This window comes from Brienomyrus brachyistius, unplaced genomic scaffold, assembly GCF_023856365.1.
Source record: "Brienomyrus brachyistius isolate T26 unplaced genomic scaffold, BBRACH_0.4 scaffold77, whole genome shotgun sequence".
Taxonomy (NCBI): Eukaryota; Metazoa; Chordata; class Actinopteri; order Osteoglossiformes; family Mormyridae; genus Brienomyrus; species Brienomyrus brachyistius.
In genome coordinates, this window is record NW_026042352.1 from 634,349 (window position 1) to 650,013 (window position 15,665).

The window sequence follows — 15,665 nt, forward strand, 5'->3', positions numbered from 1 at the left end:
ACATGATTATTTAATTATATTTAATAGCAACCAGTAAGCTGCATTTACACATTAAATGCAAAAACACTTAAAAACTTTAAAGAATGGTAATATAACTTGACCATAGTTTTTAGTTACACAAATGTTTTAAAATGTAACATGAAAGTTTTTCAAAGTAAGATGTACAAATGTTTTAAAATGTGACATGAAAGTTTTTCAAAGTAAGATGTACAAGTATTTTAAAATGTAACATGAAAGTTTTTCAAAGTAAGATGTACAAATGTTTTAAAATGTAACATTAAAGTTTTTCAAAGTAAGATGTACAACTGTTTTAAGACATTACATGAAAGTTTTTCAAAGTAAGATGTACAGATGTTTTAAGATGTAAGATGTTTGGGTGTTTTACAAAAACATTTTGTTATGTGTTTGCAGCCCAAACGTATTTTTAAAATGTACAAAGTTTTATGCATTCATTTTGTGAATTAGTTTTGAAATCTAATATGAACATGGCTTTTATTTTACAAAAGCAAAGTTGTAAAAATTTTGTAGGGTTTTTATCAAAGGAGATTTTGTTAATGTAACATAAAGTTTTTTTATTTTCAAAGTTGCACAAGTGTTTCAAAATGTATCATGTATACGTGTGTTGTATTTTTCAAGCTTGTACAAAAATGTTTATGCACATTTATCAAATGAGTTTTTAAAATGTACCATGACCGGGTGTTTTATTATTCAAAATAAAAGTTGTACATATGTTTTGTTATATGTATGCACCACGGTTGTGTTTTTAAAATGTACTAATTTTGTGAGGTGGTGGGAATAAAGCATATTTAAAGGGGTACCTCTCATGGAATCTACCAATCTTTACCAGCTGATGAACCCTGAGCCACACGGGGACTGGGGGTTTTAACCGTGAGACTCGACACCTAGGCATTAGATCCTTATGTCAACAATGGTCCCCATGCATGTACCCAGTGTAGGGTCAGGTCCAGAGAAAGCTGTAACTACGAGTGCACCTGGTTAACAGCATTTAATTTATAACAGTACGAGCTAGAAAAATGCATTTAGCAGTCGCATTAAAACACGTTAAAGACTTTAAAGAATAAAGCCTTAGTTATTTTTTAATAAAGATGGCTTTTCAGTAAATGTTGACTTTCCTACAAGGTGACCCCCGAGGCCTATGCTTATAGCATCCGGGTGCCTGATTTGAGATGCTTACTGAGGATGCCATGTTAACACCGGTAACTGAGCTGCACCATGTGTCACACTTAATGAAACTTAGTCCTAATTCAACAGAACCAGTCGTCATCCACTTTGCAGTGAGATTTCTGAGCGAAAAGTGAGCAAAGTTTCATTTTCTTACTTTACCACCTATCGGTTAGTAAGGGAAATGGAGGCGGTAATATGTCGGACACGTCAATGGCACTGAGCGCGAGGGAGTGTGCGGTGTGGCGCGAGCTGCTAGCTGATGTAACGCTGCGAACAGTGGGGCTCTTACGTTTTTAAGATGCGGCTAACTATCCCCGAGACACTTTAGCCAGGTTCGTGTATATTTGCTCTTAATGCTGCGGTCAATGCCAGGAGGGAGCTGGCTAGCAATAACATCTTTAGCTGGTCTTAAAGCTTGCTGTATTTTTCATTCAGTAAATACACGGTTTAGAAGAAAACCTAATCGACATTTAAATAAATAAAAAATAAACGTACAAAACTATTGAAATCCACAAGAAGCATGTGCATATTTTTCTGGTTTGCATGTTATGTGTGGTTGTCTAAGCACCGTCGGCCTAGTGTTTGATAGGTGATGGAGAAGCATACGGTCGTAAACTGCATGCGCTTATGCCAACAGGTGTTTAACATACAAACATAGACGCTTTTCTCTAACGTAAAACATTTAAAGGCTCATTCTGTTTTGTCGACATTCTTTAATTTTATTCAAGTAGCCTCTAATCACCTTACACTTGTTCTATTTTACTGTAGAGTATTTTAAAACAATGTCACTGAAATGTCACCACATGTCAAAGCTAACAAGGTAACATGATTGTATCAGCGGAACAAAAAGCCGTCGCCTGGATATGTATAGACAGATCATGTATTGCTCAGCAAATCGACAGCATTTTGAAATCTATTTGTATCTAGACAAATATATTGGGAATGAAGCGTCGCGTTTTAAGAGGCAGACATTGAGGCCGAATTTAAGTTGGTCACAAATGTATTTTTCTTCTGCAGCTAGAAGCGTCGTCTGAGCCTGATTTTAACTGGCATGTCGGTGTGGGATTCTTATAGTAGAAGTTATGTGAATTGCGGTACTCTGAAATTAAGTGATATGTGTATTAGAATCGTGAAGTGTCATCTTCCTTTTGTTTTAGCTTCCCCCTAGGCATTTTTATGAACTGTATTGCAATATCAGACAGTGTGTCATGAATTTCTGAAGGCATGTTATATATGACCGTTCCTTGGATACGTCTCTTGTACAGTAGTTACAGTTTGTCAGGACAAGACTGTTTGCCTAATGTGACATGGTGAACAAGTCCTGTGATTAAAACATGTCTGCTGCTTAAAACATTGTGTTGTATGATGAAGGTTTCTTGCCGGTACATGTTGAATTACATTAGAATATTCAAGTATTATTTTTTAAATCATTTAATGAAATAGGTATTTATCTCATTATTGATGATGCCTGTGGTCCACCTGTATGACAAGTAACCTGTCCCGGACAGAGGTTTCTTCAAGGCCTGTTGTAGGAACCCCATGGTGTAGCATTATGAGAAAGTATACAGGGAGTAGTACAAATGAGCAGTCGCCCTGCCCCTCTTTTACTCATTTTGGATGCTTAAATTACTAAATTGTGTCTTTAATGCTATTCTGTATGATTCTATGGTCTGAGTGAGTCTCCAGTACTACATGAATGGTAAACTTAAAAACTCTACTTCTCTTAGCTTAATAATATTTTCTTTCTTGAGTTGAATTAGTTTGTGTCTAATTTTCATTTTATTGATTTTCTGCACACTTGGATTATTTATTTGCCCCCCTTGTCTTAAAGGCTAGAGGGGGTCTGTGCTTGTGACCTGGCAATTATTTTCGGCGTTTGTCACTAAACTTGCAATATAAAATTTGAAGACAGGTCTGTGACCTGTGCTTGCAACAAAAAACGTCTAAGTGGTAGTAGGCAAAGCACAGCACTGCCTATACTTTCTGAAAAGGCTAATCTTTTATGGCACAGACAGGAAAAGGTGATGATCCACTAGCAGCTCCAAGACGAAAATGGGGTTTATTAAAGAAAAACAGAGCACCCTGGGGTAAAATACTAAACAAAAAGGCCGTGAGGGGTCCGAAACTAGCTGGGAGAAATAAGATTGAACTAAAGAAATCATTAAGTAACACAACTAAGGAACTAGGCTAAACAGAGAGCAGGACTAAAAAACCAACCAGTCATTTCACAGTGTGTGTGTGTGTGTGTGTGTGTGTGTGTGTGTGTGTGTGTGTGTGTGTGTGTGTGTGTGTGTGTGGCACATGCATTCGTTTGTCCATCCGTCTGTCTGTGGTCAGTGTTAGTTGTGAACTGTGTGCTTGGTTTTTTAGTCCTGCTCTCTGTTTAGCCTAGTTCCTTAGTTGTGTTACTTAATGATTTCTTTAGTTCAATCTTATTTCTCCCAGCTAGTTTCGGACCCCTCACGGCCTTTTTGTTTAGTATTTTACCCCAGGGTGCTCTGTTTTTCTTTAATAAACCCCATTTTCGTCTTGGAGCTGCTAGTGGATCATCACCTTTTCCTGTCTGTGCCATAAAAGATTAGCCTTTTCAGAAAGTATAGGCAGTGCTGTGCTTTGCCTACTACCACTTAGACGTTTTTTGTTGCAAGCACAGGTCACAGACCTGTCTTCAAATTTTATATTGCAAGTTTAGTGACAAACGCCGAAAATAATTGCCAGGTCACAAGCACAGACCCCCTCTAGCCTTTAAGACAAGGGGGGCAAATAAATAATCCAAGTGTGCAGAAAATCAATAAAATGAAAATTAGACACAAACTAATTCAACTCAAGAAAGAAAATATTATTAAGCTAAGAGAAGTAGAGTTTTTAAGTTTACCATTCATGTAGTACTGGAGACTCACTCAGACCATAGAATCATACAGAATAGCATTAAAGACACAATTTAGTAATTTAAGCATCCAAAATGAGTAAAAGAGGGGCAGGGCGACTGCTCATTTGTACTACTCCCTGTATACTTTCTCATAATGCTACACCATGGGGTTCCTACAACAGGCCTTGAAGAAACCTCTGTCCGGGACAGGTTACTTGTCATACAGGTGGACCACAGGCATCATCAATAATGAGATAAATACCTATTTCATTAAATGATTTAAAAAATAATACTTGAATATTCTAATGTAATTCAACATGTACCGGCAAGAAACCTTCATCATACAACACAATGTTTTAAGCAGCAGACATGTTTTAATCACAGGACTTGTTCACCATGTCACATTAGGCAAACAGTCTTGTCCTGACAAACTGTAACTACTGTACAAGAGACGTATCCAAGGAACGGTCATATATAACATGCCTTCAGAAATTCATGACACACTGTCTGATATTGCAATACAGTTCATAAAAATGCCTAGGGGGAAGCTAAAACAAAAGGAAGATGACACTTCACGATTCTAATACACATATCACTTAATTTCAGAGTACCGCAATTCACATAACTTCTACTATAAGAATCCCACACCGACATGCCAGTTAAAATCAGGCTCAGACGACGCTTCTAGCTGCAGAAGAAAAATACATTTGTGACCAACTTAAATTCGGCCTCAATGTCTGCCTCTTAAAACGCGACGCTTCATTCCCAATATATTTGTCTAGATACAAATAGATTTCAAAATGCTGTCGATTTGCTGAGCAATACATGATCTGTCTATACATATCCAGGCGACGGCTTTTTGTTCCGCTGATACAATCATGTTACCTTGTTAGCTTTGACATGTGGTGACATTTCAGTGACATTGTTTTAAAATACTCTACAGTAAAATAGAACAAGTGTAAGGTGATTAGAGGCTACTTGAATAAAATTAAAGAATGTCGACAAAACAGAATGAGCCTTTAAATGTTTTACGTTAGAGAAAAGCGTCTATGTTTGTATGTTAAACACCTGTTGGCATAAGCGCATGCAGTTTACGACCGTATGCTTCTCCATCACCTATCAAACACTAGGCCGACGGTGCTTAGACAACCACACATAACATGCAAACCAGAAAAATATGCACATGCTTCTTGTGGATTTCAATAGTTTTGTACGTTTATTTTTTATTTATTTAAATGTCGATTAGGTTTTCTTCTAAACCGTGTATTTACTGAATGAAAAATACAGCAAGCTTTAAGACCAGCTAAAGATGTTATTGCTAGCCAGCTCCCTCCTGGCATTGACCGCAGCATTAAGAGCAAATATACACGAACCTGGCTAAAGTGTCTCGGGGATAGTTAGCCGCATCTTAAAAACGTAAGAGCCCCACTGTTCGCAGCGTTACATCAGCTAGCAGCTCGCGCCACACCGCACACTCCCTCGCGCTCAGTGCCATTGACGTGTCCGACATATTACCGCCTCCATTTCCCTTACTAACCGATAGGTGGTAAAGTAAGAAAATGAAACTTTGCTCACTTTTCGCTCAGAAATCTCACTGCAAAGTGGATGACGACTGGTTCTGTTGAATTAGGACTAAGTTTCATTAAGTGTGACACATGGTGCAGCTCAGTTACCGGTGTTAACATGGCATCCTCAGTAAGCATCTCAAATCAGGCACCCGGATGCTATAAGCATAGGCCTCGGGGGTCACCTTGTAGGAAAGTCAACATTTACTGAAAAGCCATCTTTATTAAAAAATAACTAAGGCTTTATTCTTTAAAGTCTTTAACGTGTTTTAATGCGACTGCTAAATGCATTTTTCTAGCTCGTACTGTTATAAATTAAATGCTGTTAACCAGGTGCACTCGTAGTTACAGCTTTCTCTGGACCTGACCCTACACTGGGTACATGCATGGGGACCATTGTTGACATAAGGATCTAATGCCTAGGTGTCGAGTCTCACGGTTAAAACCCCCAGTCCCCGTGTGGCTCAGGGTTCATCAGCTGGTAAAGATTGGTAGATTCCATGAGAGGTACCCCTTTAAATATGCTTTATTCCCACCACCTCACAAAATTAGTACATTTTAAAAACACAACCGTGGTGCATACATATAACAAAACATATGTACAACTTTTATTTTGAATAATAAAACACCCGGTCATGGTACATTTTAAAAACTCATTTGATAAATGTGCATAAACATTTTTGTACAAGCTTGAAAAATACAACACACGTATACATGATACATTTTGAAACACTTGTGCAACTTTGAAAATAAAAAAACTTTATGTTACATTAACAAAATCTCCTTTGATAAAAACCCTACAAAATTTTTACAACTTTGCTTTTGTAAAATAAAAGCCATGTTCATATTAGATTTCAAAACTAATTCACAAAATGAATGCATAAAACTTTGTACATTTTAAAAATACGTTTGGGCTGCAAACACATAACAAAATGTTTTTGTAAAACACCCAAACATCTTACATCTTAAAACATCTGTACATCTTACTTTGAAAAACTTTCATGTAATGTCTTAAAACAGTTGTACATCTTACTTTGAAAAACTTTAATGTTACATTTTAAAACATTTGTACATCTTACTTTGAAAAACTTTCATGTTACATTTTAAAATACTTGTACATCTTACTTTGAAAAACTTTCATGTCACATTTTAAAACATTTGTACATCTTACTTTGAAAAACTTTCATGTTACATTTTAAAACATTTGTGTAACTAAAAACTATGGTCAAGTTATATTACCATTCTTTAAAGTTTTTAAGTGTTTTTGCATTTAATGTGTAAATGCAGCTTACTGGTTGCTATTAAATATAATTAAATAATCATGTACACCTTCTTTAAAATAACAAGACTATATCCTAAATTCTTACACCCTTGCCTGATTCCACAGTTCCTACCCCCCACTTATGTGTCCCCCATCCCCCCCTTCCATGACTTGTGAGATAAGGAAAAGCACACTTCCCAACCTTTGGTTGTGCGCTTGTGCGCATGCTTGGGGTTTTGCTGTGTGTGTGTGTGTGTGTGTGTGTGTGTGTGTGTGTGTGTGTGTGTGTGTGTGTGTGTGTGTGTCTATGTGTGTGTGTGTAGGTTGTTCATCTTGCGTCCAAAGTTAAGGTTATATTTTATACTACTTTAAAATAACACATTTTTGTTTGACTGTTTTACAAACACATCTAAAGTTTTTATACATGTAAACATTAACAAAAGCTGTTAATGTCTTTTCTTTAAAATTTACAAGTCTATTTTGTGTGGTTTTTCACAATAAGACTCATGAACGACTAAGTTAGCGGTCCTATACTTTCACAGACCTAAAGTTAAACTCTAAAGCCCCTGACCACCAGTGTGTGTGTGTGTGTGTGTGTGTGTGTGTGTGTGTGTTTGTGCACATGAGCATGAATATACATTTACTGAAAAAACATATTTATTAAAATAACTAAGGCTTTATTATGTCAATTTTTTTTTTTAAATAATTCCAGCAGATAAATGGGGTCGTTATAGTCAATCTGTAGTCTCCCTGCATAGTGGATGACTGCTGACACTGTTGAATTTGAACTATGTTTCATAACTATCAAACAATATGCAGCTCCGTTACCGTTGTCAACTTAGCATTGTACTCCAGCAAGCATCTCAGATCAAGCTTGTAGATTATATAAGCTGGGGCCGTGGGTACCTTGTAGGATGTCTTTATTAAAATAACTAAGACCTTATTCTTTAAAGTTTTTTTTTATGTGTATTTGCAGCATGGTGCTAAATGCAGCTTACTGGTTCCTATTAAATGTAATTAAATAATCATGTACACCTTCTTTAAAATAACAAGACTATATCCTAAATTCTTGCACCCCTGCCTGATTCCACAGTTCCTACCCTACACTTATGTGGCCCCCCTCCCACCCTTCCATGACTTGTGAGATAAGAAAAGCAGACTTCTGCCTGCCTGGTCGGTCATTTCTAGCTGCTATTTAGGTTCTTCCTCAAATCCTGTTGCCTAAATGACTTATATCCCACTCATATTAATTTAAAATTTCGCTATAAGAAAACAATCCTTATACATTTTAATAAAAAACGTGAACTATATATGTTTGGTGTTTTTTGATTGAGCAAACTCTCGTGTTTTTGTGTGCGTGTCCGATACAACTGTAGTTTGTATCAACTTTTTTTTAGTTTGACCTCCGGGGTGTGTGTTTGTCCGCATGCGCGTGAATAAACATTTACTGAAAAACATATTTATTAAAATAACTAAGACTTTATTCTGTCAAAGTTTTAAAAAATGTGTTTTGATGCATGTCACTAAATGCTGCTTAATAGTACCTAACCGGGGCTGCTCCCCCAGAGACAGTTGCTAGTCCATTTATTCTTTTAAAGACTACTGATTCCAATTTGGTGCCATATGCTTTTATCTTGTAGGCCGTAGGATAGCTCCGTTTCTACCAGCTATAGGCCATGGTACGTCTGGGCTATTATGCTTAAATTCTTTATTAATTAGCGTTGGCTATGTGCTTTATAACACTGCTGATTCAGGTCTCTTGTAGATTTTCTCTTGACCGGTCAGCGCAGTCTCTCTCTCTTGTACATAGAAAAAACAGAGAATACCTATTATTAGAATGTTATTTGTAATTTAATTTAATTTAATTTAATTAATTAGCATTTTTATCACGCGAATAAAAGAAATAATATACTCACCGGGTAAGGCCTGGATGAACCTCTTTGGCTGGCAGGAAGGGTAAGACCTCGAAGATACTTGTGCCTCTGCCCTAGGAGGAATAGGCCCCCCCGCTCGCCGCAATACAATTTAATTGTCTCTGTCACCCCATATCTGCAGGGTCATGTATGACAAACAAAACTATAAACAGAATTTACTGGCGGGGAAATTGTCAGACTTGATGTATGACCAGGTGGTACGGCCTTGATGATGCTACTCGTGCCTGTGTAAGAAAATTATCTGTAATTTGGGACGTATGTGAAAACAAAACTTTAAACAGAATTTACTGGAGGGCAAAAGTGTCAGACTCGATGTATGACCCGCGTGGCCGGGTAGGGGGGCGCCTCGATGGCCAGGTGGCACGGCCCTGCAGAATTTACTGGCGGACAAATTGACAGACTCGATGTATGTCTCGACTTATGACCTTTACAAATTGGCGCCATACGCCGATGTGATACAAACGCTTGCGTGAGGAAAAAACACACGGTCAAAACTAGCGCCGAGCGTTTTTATTGGACGATAGACCCTGCACCTCCTCCTCTCATTCTTTGCTCCAACTTTACCATTTTATCCCACAGTCTCTCACAGTTTCTCTCAGACTCGCGCAGCAGCACGCCTCTCAGCTCTCCCGCATCGCTCTCTCCGAGGATTATCCAAAGCCGTGCGGACCTTTCCGCGCTACCGCACCAGTATGTGAATAAGTCCTTTGCTGATTCTCCGAAGCCCGGGGACCTTACCACGCTACCGCACACCGTACGCTCGCGCTCCATCAGGTAACCCAGCCACGCTCACTCCCGCCCGCGCACCACAAAATAATAATAATAATAACTTATTCAAATAACACACGCTCATAAGCACTCTCATCAATATCATTTTTAAAATAATACACACTCATAAGCACTCTCCTCAATATCATTTTAAAATAATAAACATTTAAAATAAGCATTTAAAATAATAAATAATTAAATCCAAATACCATTGCAGCACTAACACAACCAACCCAGGCCCCCTAAGCCACAATCATTTAAAATAATAAATAAATAATTAAATACAAATACCATTGCAGCAGTTACACAACCAACCCCCGGGGAAGAAGACAAAAAAAAATATTTAAATAAATAATTAAATCCATATGCTATTGCGTCAGTTACACAACCAAGCTCAACCCACTACAACATAAGCTCCGCCCACTGAACTTTTGAACGTGACCTTTGACCCGACCTGTCAATTTGACAAAAGCGGTATTCCATCTCTCTCTGAGATAGTTGGGCAGGCCTCCGACAAAGAGCTTGTGTGGCGAGTCTGGAACCACGGTGGAGACGACCCCTGCAGACAGAGCGGCACGGCGCCCAAAGCCGGCCGATCACAGCAAACCGTCAACATGCCGGATAATGACCACGAGCAAACGGCGCGAGTGAAATAAGCCAACTTCAAATCAGTATGACGTCGTTATCTCCTATATAATATCAGATAAATGTAACTCCAGCAAAAAAATACCTAAATACTGGGGCAGTTTGACGACTGTTTTTTGTCTCTCCCATCTTGCTCTCCATGGGAGATGCTGACACATGCAGCACCAGTCAAAAGTATGGACACACCTGCTCTTAATGCATTTGTCTCTATTTTAGCTGTTATTCACCTTATAGTAAAAGGCCTTTGGGCATGGAAGTTATGCATATGAAGTACTGCAAAGACAAAATTTTTGTCTCTTCAAAATAGGAGCCATTGGCTTCGATGACAGCATTGCGGACTCAACCAGCTAACATATGTACCCACCTGGACCGTTTCTCCAACAGTCCTCGAGTTTCCACAAGTTCTGCGCGCAAGCTGGCTACCTTACTCTTACTCTCATCCAACTGATCCCAAACCAGCTCTATAGAGTTTAGGTTGGGGGGCTGTGGGGACCATCTCTTTCCTAGTTCACAAGGTAATAAGCTACTTGCATAACCTTCAAGGTGGGCTTTGGGTCATTATCTTGCTGAAAAACAAGTCATTTTCAGTAGGTGTGTCCAGAATTTTTAACTAGAATAGGAGCCAGCAACCCTAGAACAATTTGGGGGTTAGGGTCCTTGCTCAAGGGCCCAGTGGTGAAATCACTCTGCCAACCCTGGTATTTGAACCAGCAACCTTCTTTTCATGGGCAAACATCACAGAGCCACACAACACCCCTATGTTAACAGTAAGAAGTGAGTGACTGAGCTGTGTGTGTGTGTGTGTGGCTCAGCTGGTTAGGATGCCAGCGTTATCATCAGAAGATCACTGGTTCACATCACTGGTGATCACACCACTGGGCCGGCGAGTTTGCTCTAGGGACAGGCTGACCCTGATTTCTCAAAAAAAAAAAAAAAAAAAAACATTCTTCACTTTGGATAAAACTGTCTGCTAAATATTTACAACATTAAGTAAATAAAAGTGAAAGTCTCCCTCTTTATATGACAAGACATCCGCAGCTTGCGAAGGACAGTCAGTCCGTAACGAGTACAAAAAACTGGCCTTGCCGATCGGCTCTTCAAAGGTAAATAAAGATTAAGGTTATGACGGCGACAAGCAAAACGGACCTGGTACGTGGAAGGCGGGCTGCTCTGAGATGCCAGGCAGGGGGCGATAGTCGTGGGGCCGCCTGATTTTTAACGACTGACCCTGGAAAATGATGCCGTCGAAGGCCATTGCCTGCGTGGTCTCATCCACGGACCGAAACTAGGGCAGAACGAAGAACGTCGTTAATCAGGGAAGGCTGCGGTCTCCGCCTGGACACAGCAGCCATTAGGCAGGAAAGACTCTTACTTCAAGGAAGGCAAAGTTCTTGTCCTGGTTTATCTGAACAGCGAGGACGGGATTGGTGGGACCTTGACATAAGCCAGCCAATCGCATCTGGGTATTGAAGAAATCCGCCATGGCCTCCTAAAAAGACAGGCAGACACACTGAATGAAGACAGGCAGACGTCTGAAGACATCAAAACAGGCAAACGAGAAAAAAAATGACTGACAAGTCTAGTACATTTATCTATTTATTTTGCGGACACTTTCATCCAAAGCAACATACATTTCATTGAAGAAGCAGGACCAGACAGTTCCTAGAGCAAATAGTGCTTAAGGGCTGCGCTCGGGGGCCCAATGGTGAAATCACTCTGCTGCCCAAGGGATTTGAACCAACAACCTTCTTGTGACCGGCTCAGTGTCCTAACTCACTGAGCTACACATGACACCAGTATGCATGACAGAAGGCAACGCGGGACTTTGCCTGGACTCACCTCCGTCAGGCCGAAGGGGATGTTGCCGACATAAAGCCGCCTGGCCTGCCGGGTCATCTGGCTGCCGACCATCGGCACCTGGGTGGGCGTCACTGCCACGCCGCTGGTGGTGGATGTTGCCAGTAAAGCTATCGTGGGGATCTGCCCTGCAGCTGTGGGGAGGAGAAAGGGCTTCAAGACCCCAACCAGGGACGGCCAGAACATCCGGATCGTCGCCTTCATTTGCTTCTAACCCCTAGGTTTAAGCTCTCTTCACACTGTCTGAAATCATCCCAAGTGTTATTCCCTCTTTGACCAGCAGGGGGGAGGAGGGCACTCCAGAATAAATGCTTTCATTGCAACCAATATACCATAACCTTGCAATACTGAACTAGCACACATGGAAGCGTCGCATCCAAACCTTGCATTGCCTTGTACTGCATGGGGGTGATGTGCTCGAATCCCGGAGGGGGAACATCCCAGTACTTGTATGTCCTTTTCTTACGGCTTCTCCGAGGAGAGTAGCTGCCCAAACACAAAACAGAAGGTTGTTTTCCCCAAACAATACAGTGTAAACACTCAGAATCTGGCAAAAACAAACAGATGGCAGAATGTTTACATTTAACTTTGGATCGCAGGCAGTTTAAGGTCATGAGGGTGTGACCATGCGCCACTTTTTAGGCTGGCTTTGAGGTCCCATCGCTATGGCGGGGGCTACTTATAAACGCCAGTTAAAATTTAATATGGGTACAGTCCCCCTTCCCACCACGAAGAAACCAATTGGTTGATTGTGAAAGAAACTTGTTAAGAGGCCTCAAACCATGCTAGATATCAGCTTCAGTGCCTGTAACCGGGACCGTGAGGGGGGGTACCTGTGCTTCTTGTGCTCGCGTGAGCTGCTCCGTCGGTCACGACCCTTGCGGTCGCGGCTGCTGCTGCGCTTCTCGTGACTCCGCCCCCTGGAGTCCTTGCTCCAGCGGCGGTGCTTCTCGCCACGGCTCAGAGACCGGCTGCGGCTACGCTTCTTGTGTCGCTCCTTCTCCCGCTCTGGGGGACGACACCGTGGTACCAGTGAGACGGTGGGCGGAGCGACATGACTGCCCCCCTACCATCCATTTCGATAAATCCAAGATGTGTAACTCAGAGGGATTATGAATGTGTGTCCGGATGGTTGTGGGTTTGAAGCCCATGAGTCACAGAGTAATCATATTACCAACTTCCCTGGGGTGCTGGATGCTGACTGACCCAGCGCTATGCCTTAAAAGTCACTTACGGAGACCAAGATGTGGTACGGGGTCTAACTCCCCAGTTTCCTCACCAGAATGAAGCACCTCCATTCAATTCACATATTCAATCACACCCTCCTGAAACAAACACACCCATCTCTCAATGGCTAATAATTTCAAGGGCACAAGGACATCCCCTTGAATGTCAGTCTGTTGTGAAACAATAAAAACATAACCAGACTAATTAATGATATAGGAGCACAGTGGTGAGTACAGTTGCCTCACGCCTCCGAGTCTGGAGGCCTGAATTTTGCCTCTGCTCTCTGTATGGGGAATTTGCCTGGAATAGGCTCCAGGGGAGCCTGACTAAGATAACTGGTTGGACGATGGATGGGTAATTAATATCGTTTCAATCTGACAGACAGCACTTTATTAAACTAGCAATAAAATATCACCTTTCTATCCCAGCAGGTCCTTCATATAGAAGCTTAAATAAATCCCTGAAGGTGCAGTTTTCAGTGAAGCATTTAAACGCAGGTGCTGCTCGAGGAATCAGCTTCATGCATCAGTTATAACAGCGTTACGGTAATGCACCGCTGCAAAAGTACAGACACGGAGCGGCCAATGCATCTTACGTAAATCGGTAATAACCAATTACCGCAATCGCAGGCATAGTCAGAGCGCAGATATGAATGACTGGAACTGCTAGTTTATCAAACACGGCGGCACTTAGTGCTCGTCTAGCCGAATCAGGTCGTTTCGAATGACATTTTAGTGATTTAGTGATAAGGAGCTGATATGACAAGATTGCCATTTGATAGGTACATAAATCAATCCTACTTTCGACTCCGTTGTAACGCATGTTGTATATTTCAGTTGCGTTAGTATGGCTTAAGTTTATTCAGTTTACTGGATTCTCTGCACTTTAATGAAGTTATATGTGTATTGTTATATAACTGTACATCATTGTTAGTTACTGCTATCCGCTGTAAAGGTAGATACAGGTGCAAGACTTTGCAATAACGACCTAAAAGCAGTTGTTATGATTCCAGGGAACGCGGCTGATTTTTAGAGTCTATACATCATGAAGAAACGGCGATCGTGTGAGAAAGACTTATTCTGTACGGATGACAGGGCCAGCATTTCGGACCCAAGGGAAAGGCTATTGTGCATCGGAAAGAGACAAAATCATATCATTATATAGAAAACTCGTCGTAGTATTTAAAAACCAAGTAACTAACACTGTTATTAAGTGCGGACTTTAAATCAAGTGGTCGCGGTCGTTTTTATTTGCATAAAACTTTAAACGTGATCTTGAAAATATAACGCTTGCAACAAACATCCATGCATAGTGTGTTACTGCGAATGAAAATACGCGGGTCGCAATTTATGATCCAAGTGTATAATGGTAAATAATTAAATAAATAAAACCGCAGGCTTTCACATCGAGTGCACCCCAATAACGTTTCATTGAAATGTCCATGTTATGTACGCCGGGCACTGATGGATGCAGGCCTAGCGATCTCTATAACAATGCCAAGCAAAGAATGTCACTGATTTACCAAAGCGGTCAGTTTTCGGGGATCCTGCGGCAGCTGGGAGAAGAAGAATCGGGCAGGTTTCAGAATCGGCGAGCGCTCGGATAAAAGGCACCGATTTCCCAGCCGCGCTTTTCTTTTCGGAACCAGCAGAAGTGCCCTCCGCACCATCCTCGGCGCTAGGACACGCCGGCCACTTTATTACCCTAAAACAGGGAGCATACACCGATCTTCAAAGCCAAACTTACCTTGCCGATTTTCGCTTAACTGCTTCTCAAACTCATCGAAATCGGACATTTTTCAGTCCGTACTAAAGACGTATTGCAAAATAAGCAGAGGTCCAACAGTAGGCCTTTGAATGGGCTACAGGCTGCATTGGGTTCTGCTGCTTTTTCTTCCGAGTCGCCTGCCCCTCCTCCCCCGAAGTCATCGGCTCTTCCTCGGTTGTATCACACACAGGTTCGGAAACATTCGATGCGCATTACCGTCCCCTCCTGCACTGGAGGGTTAAGGACAACGTGATTATATCGAACCAAAATTGAAATGTGCAAGTTGACTTTCCTAGTTATACGTCTTCATTTTTATTCTGGGTTTAACAACCATGAGTTTATGACGTATTTTACATGATTAGTTGGCGACTGGACCTTATTGTTTATATCTCTTATTAAGGATCCATCCATCCATACATCAATTATCAAAACCACACACTTACAATCCGAGTCTAGTTTCATATGCTGCGCTGCTGAGCGACCCGCAGAATATTATGCATGAGTACAAGTCACAAGCCCCGTTTCCACTAACACGGGGCCGGTTCTAGCTTGGTGCCTTTTGAGACCGAGGCAAAAAGATGCAGACT

The 15,665-nt window shown here is 41.0% G+C and overlaps 1 long non-coding RNA gene across 1 annotated transcript; it reads right to left on the minus strand.

The window, feature by feature from the left end:
• Positions 1-7,536: 7,536 nt before the first annotated feature.
• On the minus strand, positions 7,537-9,485 carry LOC125726808 (uncharacterized). The gene is made up of 2 exons (XR_007388415.1): positions 8,797-9,485; positions 7,537-8,679 (listed from the first exon to the last, which is right to left on the minus strand). It is a non-coding gene; the product is annotated as an uncharacterized LOC125726808 (long non-coding RNA).
• Between the last annotated feature and the right edge of the window lie 6,180 nt (positions 9,486-15,665).